At 38.0% G+C, this 18,620-nt stretch overlaps 1 long non-coding RNA gene across 1 annotated transcript; it reads right to left on the reverse strand.

Annotated features, from left to right (window-relative positions):
• Positions 1-147: 147 nt before the first annotated feature.
• LOC144365571 (uncharacterized) lies at positions 148-5,173 on the reverse strand. Its single transcript, XR_013424161.1, has 2 exons — positions 4,864-5,173; positions 148-503 (listed from the first exon to the last, which is right to left on the reverse strand). It is a non-coding gene; the product is annotated as an uncharacterized LOC144365571 (long non-coding RNA).
• Between the last annotated feature and the right edge of the window lie 13,447 nt (positions 5,174-18,620).

Raw genomic sequence — 18,620 nt, forward strand, 5'->3', positions numbered from 1 at the left:
CCATCATCTCTAAGATCCCCTTTGCCTCTCTCCATGGAGCCTCGCTTTCTTGGTCTTGTATCTTCCTCTTTTTTGTCTTACAATCCTTTGGGGTAGGAAACTGCCGCAGTCTGGCTGGGCACAAACAACCAGGAGGTCACAAGCCACTTGTAGGTTCAAACAGGAACTACTTTATTGCCCGAACCCAAAGAGAACTCCACCGGAACTCAACGGAAACTCCGCGAGAACTCAAAAGTAGCGGGCACGCGAGGTAGCAGGAGCTGCCTTATTGCCGGACAGCAGAGGTTTATATACACAACTGAATACACAGCTTGTTTCAATTTAGCATCATCCAGTTACAGCAATCAATCATTATCTTAATAATTATGCACAGCTTAACTTAATTATCATCATCTTAATGGCTCGCTGGCGTTATCTCACAAACCACTCCCCCTGGCAAAGTTCCAGGCGCCATCTTGACTTGGTTGTGACTCTCAACAGGAAACCTCTGTTCAATCAGCTTTCTAATAAAAGAAGAAGAGGAGATGCTTTTTTTTTTTAAACCTTTGCATTTTCTTTTTTTTAAATTTAATTTATTTTTTTAATTTTTATTGTTGGTTGTTCAAAATATTACATAGTTCTTGATATATCATATTTCACATTTTGATTCAAGTAGGTTATGAACTCCCATTTTTACCCCGTATACAGATTGCAGAATCACATCGGTTACACATCCACTGATTTACATATTGCCATACTAGTGTCTGTTGTATTCTGCTGCCTTTCCTGTCCTCTACTATCCCCCCTCCCCTCCCCTCTTCTCTCTCTACCCCCTGTACTGTAATTCATTTCTCCCCCTTGTATTTTTTTCCCTTTCCCCTCACTTCCTCTTGTATGTAATTTTGTATACCCCTGAGGGTCTCCTTCCATTTCCATGCAATTTCCCTTCTCTCTCCCTTTCCCTCCCACCTCTCATCCCGGTTTAATGTTAATCTTCTTCTCATGCTCTTCCTCCCTACTCTGTTCTTAGTTACTCTCCTTATATCAAAGAAGACATTTGGCATTTGTTTTTTAGGGATTGGCTAGCTTCACTTAACATAATCTGCTCTAATGCCATCCATTTCCCTGCAAATTCTGATTTTGTCATTTTTTAATGCAGAGTAATACTCCATTGTGTATAAATGCTACATTTTTTTTATCCATTCGTCTATTGAAGGGCATTTAGGTTGGTTCCACAGACTTGCTATTGTGAATTGTGCTGCTATGAACATCGATGTAGCAGTGTCCCTGTAGTATGCTCTTTTTAGGTCTTTAGGGAATAGACCGAGAAGGGGAATAGCTGGGTCAAATGGTGGTTCCATTCCCAGCTTTCCAAGAAATTTCCATACTGCTTTCCAAATTGGCTGCACCAATTTGCATTCCCACCAGCAATTATACTTGTGTTTTTAAAGAGTCCCCTTGACATGGAATCTCATTTCTTTTTCTTTTTAAAACATTTTTTTTATATTTTTATTTTTTATACTTTTATTTATTTATTTGTGGTGCTGAGGATTGAACCTAGTGCTTCACACATGGGAGGCAAGTACTCTACCATTGAGCTACAACCTCAGCCTGGGAGCTCATTTCTTATTGGCATTATTTCTTTGGTGATTTCTCTCTCCTCTTGCCCCTTTCTTTGTACAGCTGCTCCTAGTCAAATATTTGGACATCCTATGCAGATTTTCTGAAGTTTTCATCTTTTCTTAAAAAAATATTTTTGAAGATTTTGTTCATTTTAATGTGCTTTTTCTGTTCATGCATTATTTTTATTTTTTCCATGTGTGACTGACTCATCCTCCCTTCATTCTTTTCTTCCTTCCTCCTTTTTTTTTTTTTTTTGGTCCTGGGGATTGAACCCAGAGACACTTAACTACTGAGTCATATCCCCAGCACCCTTTTTAATTTTTTATTTTGAGACAGATTCTCACTGAGTTGCTAAGTGTCTCCCTGAGTAGCTGAGGCTGGCTTTTGTGCTTCTCCTTCCTCAGCCTCCAAAGCTGCTGGGATTACAGGCATGTCCCACTGCACCCAGCTGCTTCCTTCCTTTTCTATCTTTCATGTTGTTGTTTTTTCTTTATATTTATAACTCTTGACTATCCATTTGTAAGAGTGAGTCTCCACCATGTGATCTGGAAGCTGTGTACACATGCATGCATGCCCAAGTCCCCACAAGGCTTCCCTATTTGGTGACCTGAGTGCATGATTTCATTTGAGGGAGTTCAAAGCTGTTTGTATTTATTAGTCTTTTCTTTAGTGTGGTTGGTCTTTCGGAGGGAGGAATGCTGCCTGGAAGCCAGAAGCCAGGCTCCCAGCATCCTTGGAATTCAGTAGGGGAAGGGTAATGTCCCATGGGGAGACTTTCACTTTAGCCTTCTGTTTCCAGTAAGGAAACTCTGGGTTGTGACCTGTATTCTTGTGTCCAAAAGCCAGTCAAATTCAACTTCCTAGAGAATATGTTTCTAGAACCCTCCTAGGTTGGGCACAGGATAGTTAACACTTAACTGTGCTGGCTGGGGAATATCTTTTTGGGTTCTATGGCCCAACTCTATTTGCTCCTGAACTTTCACTTATGCTGACTCCAGTTTCTGCTTTTGTGATACTGCCTAGACAGTTATCACTTGCCCACCTGTGTCCCAGCTTCCACAATTTTATTGCTACCATCTCCTCACCTGTTTTCTTACTTTTTGTTTATGAATGCTTTTGCAAAAACCATTTAATTTCTATTTAAGAGGTAATTTGGAAGGGAGTAAGAGGATCTTTTAGATCTACACATTTAGATGGAAATATCCACATTTCTATCTCTGGTTGTCCTTAGCTTAGGTTTCTCTTCTTTCTCCTCAGGTTTTCTAAGGAGAGTTCCTAAGGCTCAGCCCTATGTTCTTCTTCCTCTTTGATGTCTACTTTGAAGACTTCATGAATGTAAAAATTGCTCTCATGCTTCTTACCTCAAAGACTGTGTCTCTTTATCTTGTTTTTTTTTTTTAGCTAAACTCAAATTCCATATTTCGTAGGGCAGAGAGAAGCCAAAGGTAATTAAGGTCTACAATGCAAAATTCCAGGAGGCAGTCCTCCTCAGATGTGCCACCTGATACCCTGAGCATCAGTACTTTCTTAAGTTTGGCCCCCTAGTTGCCTACTCTCCCCCACTGTATAGAGTCCTGCTGCATATATCCATTTCCCTTTGTCACCAGGGCTGTCTCAGTGTCACCTCTAACTTAAAACATCCCAAACTAAGATGACCATCTTTCTGTCACAGTCCTTCTCTCTTTCCCCACCTATAGTTCTGGTCCTTGTCAACAGTACTGCCAATTTTCCTTTCAGATTCATTTCTCACTTTTTCCAGCTCCTTGATATTCTGGCTCAAAGTTTTATCTATTTTTCCCTGAAAGTATGCCTTTCATCTCTCCTATCCTTTTTTTGAATATTTATTTTTTAGTTTTAGGTGGACACAACATCTTTCTTTTATTTTTATGTGGTGCTGAGGATCAAACCCAGTGCCTCACGCATGCCAGGCAAGCGTGCTACCACTTGAGCCACATCCCCAGCCTTCTCCTATCCTTTTAATGTTTGTTCTAATCACTCCCAACAGGGATTTTAACTCTGAAAGCCTTGAGCAAAAACTCGAAAATTCCTTACACACAGTTTGCATCACTTCTTTCCTAAAAAATCCTCAGTGACCATTTCCTAGCCATTCTAATCTAAAATGCCCACTGAACTTTCCAAACCCTCCATTGTCTGAGCTTGCTTCACCTTGAACAAATTCATCTTTCTTTTAAGGTTTGGTACAATTCACAACACCTTCATGAAGCTTTGACTCATTATCCATTCCTGTGCTGACTAGCCGTTTGAGTTTCTGCCTTTCAATTCCTCTAGTACAAATTGTCCATCTCACACTTAATTTTCCACAGACTCATATTATTCCACGTCTCATAGCCATCTCCAACTCACTGGTCTAAAGCCAGGTTCATCATCTGCCCATTTACCACCTATCTCTTTTTCCTTCACTTATTCCAGTTTTCGTTGATATAACTTCTAATCTCCAAGGCAGATGCCTGTAACTCTCTTACCTGCCCTCTGATATTCTGACTTAAAGTTCTCAGTTTTTCCTCTAAAATATCTTATGTTCTGCATCCCTCCTCATCTTGATGGTAAGTGCTAGAAAGACAGGGTACATGTGTGTGTGAATGTAATACCCTGTCTTGCACAGCTGTAAGCAAATACGTCTTGATAACTTATCTACTTATCAAAAGATAACTTTCCAAAAGAAAAAGAGATTGAAGGATTATCCCAATTATGTAAAATATATCATTTGGTGTATACTTAAAAATATTTGTGCAATTAATATAATGTTTTAAACCACATGCTGAAACTAACACCTAAAATTTAGTTATTCAAAATATATTTCAGTATTCATATTATGTTAGCTACTCCAAAATATTTTTGATTACTGTGATTGGTACAAAAGTTTTATTTTTACCTAAAGGCATAAATAATGTACTATGGTTTCATCACTAAGAGCAAGAGGTTTGAAAGCCAGGAAAGAACAAGCAACAATCAAAATGATTCTCTGATAAATTTTCAGTTTTTCCAGAATACTAGACTTAGTAATTTGTTCAGTTATTCTAAACTTTCCCTAACAATAAATCTCAGCAAACTACCAAGCTATCAGTTATTTGGAAGGTGAGAAATTCAACTAGGAAATGATAAATGAGGTTGAATTAGCGCTTCTCTGGGAGCATGTGAGGTCTGAATTTATCTTAGAACTTTCTAGCCTTGATGAACACTTTATGAGGGAAAAGCGCACAGGTTTCAGCAACTGTCCTGATTGGTGAGGCCTGGACTTACCTCTGCAGTGAGGTCTTGCAGTGTTTGTGGAGCTGACCCAGTCACTGTCTTCATAGTCACTCCTTTGCCAGAAGCTCCGGGCCACCACTCACAGAAATGTGCTACATTTTCCTTAGAGTCACACTACTCCAAACTTAGAGCCCAGGAACCACCTGGGGTTTGGTAAACATGCATATTCTGATTGGGCAGGTCTAGGTGGGTCCAGAGAGTCTCATTTTGCAGAAGCTCCTGGTTGTGCAGATGCTGCTTGGCTCAGGAGCACACCTTGAGTGGTAAGGACTTGGGAGTTTTTAGAAATATGTGTTCACATTCCAGACTGTTTTCTTAAAAGTGAAAGTGCTGCCAATATGCCAATTTGCCTTGAGTCAACGTGCCTTATCTCTCACTCGTAATTACAGGTCCATGATTTTGCATTCTATTTCCATCTCCTGGCGACCTGTGGGTAGGTACCTGGTTCTTATGTTGGAGAAGGTGGCCATGGCAGAAAGGCAAGTTTCCCTTGAACTTCTGGGTCAGTAGCCAGTCAGGACTCTTAGAAAGCCAAGGGAACAAGTCACCGCTCCTCCAGGTCCTGATCACTTGGGGACTTGGAATATTTCTAATGCCATCCAAGTTCTGAATAATTGGATCTTTATTCTTAAGAGTGCTGTCCTGAGGTACTTGGCTTTGAAGAATTTTCAAGGGTCCCCACTACTGGTCAGGGAGGCTGCAATGTGGGCTGAAGAACTCTGATTTATGGGCTTTTTCTCCTGCCTGTTCAGTGGGGAATCACTTGCCAGATACTCAAACAGAAATATGACTCTTGGTGGTGATAAACATTCAGAGAAGAGGGCATGAAATGTGACTGAGAAAGGAACTGGAAAAGAAAATCACTTTTTATTCACTGTGCTACCCCGGGTCTCTGTCTCCATGGGAAGGTGGTATCCTTCCCTGGAGGCAGATATAAAAATATGATGCCCTGGATCACCAAGTGTAGGTCGAATAGGAGATTCACAGAGGCTGCCTCTGCCTGGCATTTTGGAAGGGCTGATTCATTTTAAGATACAGATCAGATGGAGATCTCTCCCTTTACAAACTGATTTTGTTTCTTTTTAGGACCAGGCTGAGTAACTATGTGTTTGAGTTTGAAGACATTTTATCTGAACTGATATTTATCTATTTGAAAGACATGAAATTTGAAATGATAGCTCAAGATTAGTTTCTGTACTTGTCTACCCACCAGATCCAGGAGCACTTTTAGATGAGACCAGATAAGCAAAGATTGAATTGGTTTTCCATTTTTTAAAAATCAGTGGTTCCCAAAGGGTGAGTTCCACACCAGCAGCATTAGTTTACCTTGAAACTGGTTAGAAATGTATACTCTTGAACTCCATTCCAGATCTCCTGGATCAGAAATTCTTAAGAGTAAAGCCCAGGAATCTTTGTGGGCTTTTTCTCCCCCTGAGATCTGCATTTTTTTTAAAAAAATATATTTTTTAGTTGTAGTTGGGCAGAATGCCTTTATTTTATTTATTTTTATGTGGTGCTGAGGCTCGATCCCAGCTCCTCGCATGTACTAGATGAGCACTCTACCGCTGAGCCACAATCCCAGTCCCTGAGATCTGCATTTTTACTGTATGTTCATTTTAGCCATTCACAGAAGTATATAAAGTAAAAAGAGTCCATCCAAATTCCCATTTCCACTTTCCTGGGTGCTTTTTTTTTTTTTTTTAAATAAAAGAGCTTATTTAATTTTCTGTTTTGCAGCAATTACAATTCACAGGAAATTGAAAAAATGTCCAGAGAGGTCTTGTGTGCCCTTCATTTTTCTCAGTGCTAACATCTTGCATGTCTACAGCACAATGTCAAATAAGGATATTGACATTGATGCAATCCACAGAGTTTATTCAGGTTTCACCAGTTTTACGTGTTCTTTGTGTGTGTGTGTGTGTGTGTGTGTGTGTGTAAAATCCTATGCAGTTTTATCACATATACTGATTTGTGTAATGACCATCCTAATTAAGGTACCAAACTGTTCCATCACCACAAGGGTCCCTTGTGGCTCTCTCTGTAGCTCCTCATGCCCTTCTCTACTCCTAGACTTGACCACAGGCAACCACTAATGTGTCTGTCCTTCATCTCCATAATGTTTTTATTTAAATTTTTTTTAAGATGCTGCTAGACCTTTATTTTGTTCATTTATTTATATGTGGTGCTGAGAATCGAACCCAGTGCCTCACACATGCTAGGCAAGCGCTCTGCTACTGAGCCACAACCCCAGCCCCGTATTTAAAAATTTTTTAAAAATTTTTCTACTTGTTATTTAAGTGGAATTATGTAGTATGTAACCTTTTGGAATTGCCCCCTTCCCCTAGAGATTTATCCAGGTTGCTACATGATCAATAGTTTGTTCCTTTGCAATTCTGAGTGACATTCCATGGTGAGTATGTGCTGCAGTTTACTTAAACATTTACTCACTGAAGGACACTTGGGCTGTTTCAGGTTCTTTTTTTTTAACATTTATTTTTATGTGGTGCTGAGGATCAAACCTAGGGCCTCGTGAGGTGAGTGCTCTACTGCTGAGCCACTATCCCAGCCCTCTGGTTTTTGACTATTATGAATAAAGTTATAAAAGTAAAAAACTATCAACATTCACATAGATTTTTGTGTGAACACAAATTTTCATTTCTAAAGAATCATTGTCCACGAGTATAATTACTGGGTTATATATTAATTCTGCGTTTAGTTAAAAAACAAACAAACAAAACCCAAACCTGCCAAACTGTTTTCTAGGTATTGTATTATTCTACATTCATAAACCAGTGTCTTGTCATCACTTCTTGTTATAATTGTTTTTAATGTTAACCATCTATTCATATAGGTGTGTAGAGACATCTTCTTGTGGTTTAATACACATTTTCCTAATAGGTTGCTTCTGAACATCTTTTTTTTTAATATTTATTTTTTTAGTTGTAGTTGGACACAATTCCTTTATTTTATTTATTTATTTTTATGTGGTGCTGAGGATTCAACCCAGCGCCTTGAACGTGCTAGGCGAGCACTCTACCGCTGAGCCACAACCCCAACCTGCTTTTTAACATCTTTTCATGCGTTTCTCTGCCATCTGTGTCTTCTTGGGTGAAATGTTGAGCCCTGTCTTTGCCTGTTTTCCACTTGGAGTGCTTGCATTTCATTGTTGAGTTTGGGGAGTTCTTCAGATAGGTTCCTTGCAAGTATTTTATCCCAGTCTCTAACTTATCTTTCCATCTTCTTAACTGGGTCTTTGTAGAGCAAAAGTTTTAAATTGTGACAATCTTGCAATGTATCAAATTTTTCTTTTATATGGATTGTGCTTCTTGCTTTAGGTTCCAAAGATTTCTTATATTATTTTTCTAATAGAATTTTACACACACACACACACACACATACATACACAGGTATGTGTAAAACTGGTGAAACCTGAATAAACTGTGGATTGCATCAATGTCAATTTCCTGACTTGACATTGTACTATAGACATGCAAGGTGTTAGCACTGAGAGAAATTGGATGAAGAGCACACAAGACCTCCCTGGACATTTTTTCAACTTTCTGTGAATCTGTAATTGCTGCAAAACAGAAAATTAAATAAGCACTTTTATTAAAAAACTAATTTTTACAGTTTTCTATTTTACATGTAAGACTGTGAACCTTTCTGCGTTGAATATGTTAATTGAGAGTGATTCACAGTGGAGAGCTCTACTTTGTTCTTAGTCTCAGGGAGAGAGCACTTGGTCTTCTGCCATGGACTATGGCATTAGCAGTAGATGTTTTTGTAGGTGCTCTTACTATTTCTAGTTTTCTGAGTTTTTAACAAAAATAGGTGTCGAATTCTGTCAAATGCCTTTCCTATATCAATCTATATGATTACATGATTTTCTTTTTTTAGCTGTTAGATTTGTTGGATTATATTCTTTGATTTTTGCATCAAGAAGCAACATTACATACCTAGAATAAATCCCATTTGGCATAGAATTCCTTTTATAAATCATTGGATTCAAGTTGCTAAACTTTTCTTGAGGATTCAGTGTGTAAATTCATGAGAGATATTTGTCTGTAGGTTCTTCTTTGGTGTAGTTTGGCTTTGTATTAGGGTAATACTGCCCTCATAAAATGAATTGTTTCCTTCTATTTTCTGAAAATGATTTTATCAAGTAAGTGTGAATTCTTTAATCAGAAGAAGAAGTTTTTTTTTTAAGTTGTAGATGAACACAATACCTTTGTTTTATTTTTATTTATTTATTTTTATGTAGTGCTGAGGATCAAACCTAGTGCCTCACATGTGCTAGGCAGGCACTCTACCACTGAGCCATAACCCCAGCCCCTGGGTGGAGTTTTTTTGAGGGGACTTTTATTTTTATTTTTTAATCTTTATTTATTTATTTTTTTAAGAGAGAGAGAGAGAGAGAGAGAGAGAGAGAGAGAGAGAGAGAGAGAGAGAGAGAGAGTTTTTTAATATTTATTTTTTAGTTTTTCGGCAGACACAACATCTTTGTATGTGGTGATGAGGATGGAACCCGGCCGCACGCATGCCGGGAGAGCGCGCTACCACTTGAGCCACATCCCCAGCCCTTGAGGGGACTTTTAAAGGACAAATTTAATTTCTTTAATAGTGAAAGGACTATATAAATTCTTTATCACCTTGATTGAGATGTAGTACTTTGTTATTTTTCAGAAATTGCTCCATTTTTTTCTAAGTAATCAAATTTATTAAAGAAAAGTTGCTTGTGTTATCTGTTTATTGTCCTTTTAATGACTTCAGGATCCTATATTTTACTCCAGAGATTGAGGATTTGTGTCTTCACTTTTTAAATCCTTTTTAGTCTTGCCAGAAGTTTGAGACTGTTATTGTTTTTTTCTTCAAGAAACACTTTGTTTATTGATTTATTTTATTGTTTCACTGTTTTCAATTTCATTGATCTCTCTTCTTTACTATTTCCTTCCTTCTATTTCTTTACTTTGATCTTCTTTTTTTCTATTTTTTTTTTTGAGATAGAAGCTTAGATTATTGATTTGAGACCTTTTGATTTTCTAACGTACTCTTATATTTCCCTCTCAGCACTGTTTATCTGCATCCCACAAATTTGTTTTGTTATATTTCTCACTCAATTTAGTTCTATGAATTTAAAAAAATTATTTTAGGGTTTTCTCTTTTGCTTTTGAATTATTTCAAATATGTTGTTTTATTCCCAAGTGTTTGGAGATTTATATATTGTCTGTCTTTATCAATTTCTAGTTTGATTTTATTTTTGTCAGAGAATATATATATAGATGATTTTAACTCATCTTTAATTCTGTCCAAGTTGATTTTATGACCCGGCATCTGGTCTACCTTGGCATATGTTCTATAGCCACCTGAGAAGAATATACTTCTGCTCTTGTTGATGGAGATCTATGAATGTCATTGAGATCCTGCTGGCTGATAGCATTCTTCAGCTCTCCCACAGGTGTTGAAGTCCTCAACTATAATTGTGGTAATCTATGTGTGAACTAGCCTTCCAGAGAGTTCAGATGATGATGAAGTTTGGGAGCAAGTGCCTTTAATTATTTGTGAATTTCAATTTTATGAAAGAAATCACCTTGAATATGGAGAAAAGATTAGTTCTTACATGAAGTTGAAATTCCCTTTTTCAAATCTATCCTTCTGATCACTAGATGCATTTTGCTAAAGAAAACTCCGGATATACCACTCCTATGGAAACTTTCAGCAACTCTCTGTTGCCCTTGAGTTTAGCTTAACATGTTAACTTCAGTGGTGTTGCCTTCTCCCAAGCACAGTAACAACTTCCATCCTATATAGCCTGTCTCTATCAACTGGACAAGTCAGCATAGTCTACATCCACACTGCCTGCCTTCCTTGGGGTTTCTTTTCATGAAGTTTGGTTTTACCTATAATATTTTCCCTCTATTTTGATATATGTTAAACTGTTTCTTTGAATTTCTTCTCTCCAGGCATGGTGGCGCATGCCTGTAATCCCAGAAGACTGAAGGCTGCAGCAGGAGGATCAAGAATTCAAAGCCAGCCTCAGCAAGGAGCTAAGCAACTCAGTGAGACCCTGTCTCTAAATAAAACACAAAATAGGGCTGGGGATGTGGCTCAGTGGTTGAGTGTCCCAACCACTGAATTCAATCTCTGGTACCCACTGCCCCCTCACCAAAAAAAAAACACTCACAAACCCCCCCACACACAAACAAATAACACTTTCTCATGAGGAGTTTCTTAAATCTGAACAATATATGATTCCTTTTTTCTCTGAATCTCTGTGGCAGTTTACCTCTTTCTCATTGTTTTATATTATTCTCCTTTAGGGTTAGTTGGGATTTCTTCTCTAAGAGAGATAGATTTAAAGATTATTGAAGACAAGGATTCCATTCTTGTATTTATTTTTTTAAAATGTATATTTTAGTTATAGTTGGACACAATGTCTTTATTTTATTTTATGTGGTGCTGAGGATGAACCCAGTGCCTCATGCATGCTAGGCAAGTGTTCTACCTCTGAGCCACAACCCCAGCCCCTTGTATTTCTTATAGCACATTAACATGGTTCCCTAAAAATACTTAAAAAACAAAACAAAACTCGTTGACTTGAATTTTCTTGGAAATTAAAGACATTTAATGTACCAGTGTTATGTTCCTCTGAAATTAAATAGGATTTCTAAAATGAGTTAGAAGAATTTCCCTTTTTAAGGATCCTGAAAGTAAAATATCTTTGTTTATTTATATTTCTAAGTTTTGAAATATACAACATTTTTTTAAAATGTTAAATTTATTTTTTAAAATAATACATAAAATAAAATTGCACATATTTAAGATTTTTCTTTTTTAATGGAGAGTTCATATATTTTTTAGTTCTTTTTAGAATCAGGATAGCATAATAAAAGGCGTAGAAATATAAGTATCACAGCCAATGCCATAGTGATTCTAATGTTTGATCTCTACTCTCCTCTTTTTCCTTGCTGCTACCAGCCTTTAGGACTGATTTCAATGATCTATTGCTTGGGCTGTTTCAGTATTTCTCTCTTTTGCCTGGTCTCTCGGATAGTCTGGAGCTTTGACCAAAATTCAAATTCCTTGGTCCCATCCAAGAGCTTGAAAGAAAGATCTGAGAATCTATATCTTTAGCAAACATCTCATGTGATTCCAATGATCAGGCCTTTGCCTTCTAATAGTTACAATTTTTCACCTCCCCAATTCTTGATTTGTCTGTCATGTTATTTGATTATTAATTCTATTGCCAAATAGTTCCATAAAATATTTGTAATTGAGGTGAGAGTCTCTTTGATTTCTTGGCATTTGTTTTTTAATAAAAGGGACTTTCATGATGGTTTGGTATATTTATTGATCAAGAATATTTAGTTCCCTCAGTATAAGCACACAAAAAAAGCTATTTACTTTTCTCTAACCAGAATACTATATTGGGTTTTGCAAGAGCAAAAGAAAAAAATCTTTTTATAGTATATTATAAAAATAGAGCAGAAAACAATATGTTGTCACCTGTGCTTTGGGGCAAATATATTATACTACATACTGAATTATACTGAAGAACTGATGTGAAAGTATTTCAGGGTTTTCTGGGAATGAGATGGGAAGAATAACACAATCCATTTGATGGTCTATGGTATGAAAAAGCTAGCTAATTGCAAATAGTATGAAGTAAATTTACTCCTAAGGGTCTATAATAATATTGCCATGCAATTGCCTAGAAGCAACTTTGAGTATCATAAAACGTAACGGCAACACTACCACCTTCACTTTAGAATCAAAAGGGATTTTAGAAAGTATTTCATTTAATTCTCTAATTTTAGAGGTAGTAAAAATGGTGAGTACTGAGCAATATAACATGACAGACACTATTATAATTGCTTTAAATATATAGCATCACTTAATCTCACTGCCTTTGTGGTTGGTTAATATTATTTTTTACAGATAAGGAAAGAGCAACAGAGAGGTTAAGTAGCTTGCCTAAAATCTCAAGCAAATAGGGGTTAGATCTGAGTCAGGGTTATCTGATTCTAGGCTGCTCTTCTAACTATTATCTTCTGCGGAGGAAATAAGCCACAGATGCCCTGAGACAAGTCACTCCTCCTCTATCAGGGGAAAACAGCTTTCTTGGCTCCTATCAATGTTCTTTCCACCTCATGAGGCTACATAAAAACATATCGGGTAAATTGCAATTTTTCTGTAATCCTTACTGTTCACAGTTGGAGTATGTTACATTTCATAGCCACAGGAAAGTAGGTACTTCTACTAAGAGTTCCGGGAAAACCTTCTAAATTCAAGTCTATCCTTCTTCAGCACCACATAGGTAGATAGCTCACTTAGTGCTACCCCTGTGTTAATGTAAATGCAAGAATGTGATGAGTAACCAGAACAAATATTACCACTTAGGAGCTGTGTTTCTCATAGGCATGTGCCATGGGCTAATTGTGTCCCTACCCATATTGGTATGTTGAAGTCTAATAGTCTCTATGTCGGAATGTGACTGTTTTTGGAGATTAGGCCTTTACAGAAATAACTGAGGTAAAAGGAAGCCATATGGGTGGGCCTCATTGGTTATCCAATGAGCACATTAGAACAAAACACAGAAGGAAGATGGTGTGTGGGCACAGTGAGAAGACAACTGTCTGCAAGCCAAGGAGAGGAGGCCTTAGAAGAAACCAAACCTGCCAATATCTTGGTCTTGGACTTTCAGCTTAGAAAAGTGTAAGAAAATAATTTCTGTTGTTTAAGGCACCCGGTCTGTGGTATTTTGTCATGGCAGCTCTAGCAAACTAATACATCTGAGCCCATAAAAATCCTGGGAATGTAAATGCTTCAGAAAACACTTTGGTCATTAAAAGTCATTACTTCTTTATTTACTAAATATTAACCAAGAGTTGTTGAAGTCAGTCAGGGTCTAGTGCCCCTCTCTGTGTACAACATGTCCTCCTTCCCGGACACATATTACCACTTAGGAGCTGTGTTTCTCATAGGCATGTGCTATGGGCTAATTGTGTCTCTACCCATATTGGTATGTTGAAGTCTAATAATCTCTATGTCAGAATGTGACTTACCCAACTTGAATTCCTTGGATAAGGGCCCAGGAACATTTCCTCATTTTTTGTTAACTCCTTCAATCATCGGCTTTCTTAAATACAAGGCAAATAAAGTAACCAAAGTAGCACCAATCATTCTCCTGGCTTTTTAGGCGGTCAGCCTAGGCTCTAGATTGGCAGAGCAGCCTGGAAAATAGAGCAGGAAATTCTGCCTTGACAGTTAGCCTATGGCTTGGGCAGTTGTTAAACTGTATTTGATTGAATTTGTCCATCTTGAGGAAAGTTTCTCTTGGATATCAAGTGAGTAGAAAGAAAAAATTAAAAAAAAATGCTTTTAGAGAATAGAGCTTTGGAAAGTAAGCTCTTTTAGGTATAAAGAACATTCAGAAATCTGCTCATGTCCTCCAGGACCCCACATTGAGGGATCATGACAAGTGTTTTTAGGAGAAAGATGCTTCAAAGTTTATTTTTCTATCTATAACTTTCCAATTTAAGATACTACTAGAATGTACATATTATTTGCCAGTTTATTTGAAAACTATTCATTACAAGTCCTTATACTTCTTTCCCAAAACTCAAAGGAACTTTAAAACCTTTTGCATAAGGTTTCCTTTCTGGGGTCTTTTACAAAACAGCAGGAGCTAGAATATCACTTTTCTTTTGGAATGAAATGTCCGTATGGTGAAGGGAGGACTTTAGATACTCTGACATTTCTGTCTTGTCCTCATTATCAATACAGATGGTAAAACGTGATGCCATGTAAACTCATCACCAGAGACTTCCTCAAGTAGAGTTTTACTATGGTAAAAATCTGGTTGTCAATTTTGACAGCAGAAAAATTCTAATGCCTTTAGATCCATAAAGTACCAAGAAGTGGCAAAAATGGCAATCCTAATAACAAGAGAAAAACGCAATTCAGATGTGTTCCTGAATTTCTAATATATATTTTGGTATCTTTAATTCCACAATGGACTAGGATGTGGTAAAAAGGACAAGAATAGTTTAAAAAATTCTGGAAAATTCCAAAAGTTCTCATTATGTCAGATTTTATAATTTTTTTGTTTTCTTTGGTAGGTAACATATACTTAATAAGCATATGAATAATATGGTAAATAATATGTCGGAGGAATCGAGGATGAAGAAGGAAATGCATATTTTTAAGCATATTACTAGAGTTACCAGCATCAGGAGCAGACCCTGAAGAGCAGAATTACTCATATGAAGCCAAAGGAAGACGATTTCCCTTTATTTATTTATTTTCCCAGCCAGTCTGTATTAAACAAATGCTGCTGGCAGTAGTAATAATGTTGCAAACATAAAGCTTTCTTTGTCTAACATTCCTGACAAATGTTTGATTGTCTGGAAGAAGCCATCTGTATGTATCTGAAATCTTGTAGGATGCTGTGACACTATTTTTCACAAAGAAATGTCTGCATCGGGGTGTAGATGTTCTCTAATGCATTTCTTCAAGTGTTGATTTCTCTGTAGATAATCAGCAGACAGATCCCCCCCAATGAGCAAACCAGACTTGAATCCTCAAACCAACACGCATATTTGTTATGGGCCCATGAACTGCGAACTGAAAAGCAGAGAGAGAAAGAGGTAAATGATATGAGCTCAGGGTCTGCTTCCTTCCTCAGATTCCATAATGTTCCTGAAGTAGTGGCTTAATGTGGAAAATGATACCAAACTTTAAGAGAACAAGTCAGATAGATGGCGCGCCTCAAGGGATTTTTAAAGGATCTGGACTTCTCTAGTGCAGATTACCAGGTCATCAGTTCAAATGCAGCTGTGCTCAGATAATACTAAACATTCTCTCACACAATGGCTGCTGGGGCCTGCTGGAAAGTGCAGCAGGTGCTCTTGGTTCCCTGGTGGACAGCTGAGGAGCTAAAAACCCAGCTAAGCAGACTATCACTTCATCTGGCACGCATGCAAATCCCTCTTGTCAGGAGCCCCAGGTCTGCTGAGCCCCCAGCTCACCACCTTCTTAGAGCTTCTTCCCCTGGGCTCTGTAGACCCATCACGTCTGTGGGCATAAGTCACGTCCTGTGACTGTGTGAATGGCGTCAATCCTGTCAGCCCTGGGGAAACCTTTATGCCTGAATCCAGCTGTCAGGGACTCAGAGCTGGTGAATGGAGGACTTGGCATCCTGGTTTGATTCCATGTCTGAAAAAGTCATGTAGCTCTGAGTTTCTTCCAGGCTTTTATTTCACCCCCAAATGACAAACTGGATCCCAGGTAGTTATCTCCAGGAGAGTTACAGAGTGGTTCTTTGATTCTGCTCCACAGTAAGAAAACTTGCCTACATGTACCACATTTATAATCTTCTGTTCCACATGGCACAATATTCAGGACCGTAACTGTACTGGGACCCAGGACCTAGGGCTCAGCTTTCTGGGAAATCAAGAACAGGTTGGAAAAGACAGAAATGTAATCATGCTCTGGGTAGTCAGGTTAGGACTGTTATTCAAGCCAGCCCTACTGGAGGCAAGCAACAGCTGCTCTTTAGTTGGAAAAAGTGACAAGCAGGAGGCCCTTTCTATGACCTCCACTCCGATTCAACATTCACCCTGACACCAAGAGACATGCTGGGGGCTGGCGGGAAGCAGCTGTGGCTGGGTAAAAAGAGTGCTCTGAAAATCTCGCACTTGGGTCGCAGTCCTGGATCTGCCAAGAATAATCTAGCTGGTTTCATAATCTCTTGAGACCTTCAGTTTCTCTATCTATAAAAATGGAACATTACATTAGGAGAGTTTCTGAGTTATGATGTGGCTTCTGAGATGCTATTTTTAAAGCAGTTTGAATTCTTTGGAAGACAAGGATTATCAAAATAGAAATCATGATGACTTAAGCCATTAATTGTAATTAAGTTATATGAGCTCACAGTGAATGGACAAAATTTGTTCTGTAGAAAGCTTGTGTTTATGAAGTTTAGAAAGATAACCCGTGATGGCATTTAAATGAAGATTGCTTTGTAAAATGTGTGGGTGTGACAGAGACTCTCCAGAAAACCTAGCCGCAGAGTGGGAACAACGTGGGTGTGGCTCCTTCAACATAAATTTGTTATAGCTTTTTATTTACTGCATCCATTATTTTTTTAACAACTAAAAACAGACTTCCAAACTGCTTTTATCTTTAAATTTACTTTATGGAGGTAGTAATGCTGCCTTTTGAAAAACTTTATTAGACTGCACTTACTACATTACCTAGAAGATAACATATTTATATGCCTATAGATCCACCGTCTCTGCCAAACCATACAAAACAAAAAATATAGATGTCTGGTTGTGTCTTTTCCTATAAATAAAAGAGGCAGAGACAGTAAATACAGAAAAGTGGCATGTTACATTACCATAACACACCGGAAACCCAAGGTGAGGATAAAAGTGCTATTTATCAAGCTGCAGAGAGCTATGATTCTGTGGATTTTCATGTCTTCAGTGTTACTGGAGTTTAGATAATTCCAGAATTTGATTCTGTATCTTAGAACTTCATCTTTAGAAAGCTTTTTAGTAAAACTAGGAGGTAGAATATAGGAGGTACGAGCCTGATGCGGTACAAAGATAAATGAGTGAAGCACGTGGAGTCTGCTCACTGGCAGGAGCAGCAGAAGGCAGGACGTGCTCAGACTCAAAGGGAATCCTAAGTCTTCAGATGCTCTTCATTTCCACATCCAGGTTCTGGTTTGCAACCCCTACCTCTAGCAACACCACAGGGTTCCTTTTTAGTATCTTCCCCAAAATGCCATTCCAGGGCAGGAATTCATTTGACTGTTTAAATTTTGTAGAAAATAAAACAGAAGTATGGATGACAATATCTGCACCAGTTATATTTCTTTTAACCTTAAAGGAATACATTTCTAACTCTGTTTCTGTCTCTTAAATATGCATGATGTGTTTATTATTAGGTACTTGGTAGAAAGCAAATCAAGGTTTTTAACATTTAAGTAAAACAGAGTATTATTAAGTGTGAAGAACACAGAATTAATCTTTCCTTCCTTCTTTCCCCCTTCCTCCCTTCTTCAAAAGTTTTTAAAATCCAGTCTGGGTTTTTAAGGTCAGTGGGAGGACAAAGAAGTATAACTAACATTTATGGACACCTAGGCTTTGTGCTATGTGTTTTATCTCCTGACCACTTGTGCGGATTGTCTGAGATAGCCAGTGTTCCCCTATTATACAGATGCAGGGACTTCTGCAAGGTCATAGCTGGGAGTCAAGCTACACCTGCCAATGGGAAGCAAGGTAGGAATTTTGCCCCCCACAGTTTATGAGAAAACAAATAGCCTTATTTTTTTAAAAAGAATTTTGTTCTAAGACACCACTCAGCAGATGATGAAAATAATTTGTAATTTGTCAATTAAGGAGGGTGTGAAAAGGAATGAGCTAAACTAGAAAAGACTCCTTGAAATCAGAAGAAACAGTTTCCCCAGCACCTCAGAGTTATGAATATAAAAGGAAGTTACAGTTTTGCACATGAGTTCTAGCATATGAGTTCTGGCCTGACATGTAGTAAATCCAGGGTGGAGATTGTGGACATGGCTTCCTTGGGCAAGATGTCCTTACTTTCTTCCATCCATTGTGGCTCAAGCCTGGGTTGTCTCCTCTCCCCTCAACCCCATGTCAGAGGCTTCTAAAGCGCCTTACAATTCTCATTTGCAAACCCCATCAACATTCTAATGATTTCTTCCTCATCTGTTTCCC

Source organism: Ictidomys tridecemlineatus, chromosome 7 (assembly GCF_052094955.1).
Source record: "Ictidomys tridecemlineatus isolate mIctTri1 chromosome 7, mIctTri1.hap1, whole genome shotgun sequence".
Classification (NCBI taxonomy): domain Eukaryota; kingdom Metazoa; phylum Chordata; class Mammalia; order Rodentia; family Sciuridae; genus Ictidomys; species Ictidomys tridecemlineatus.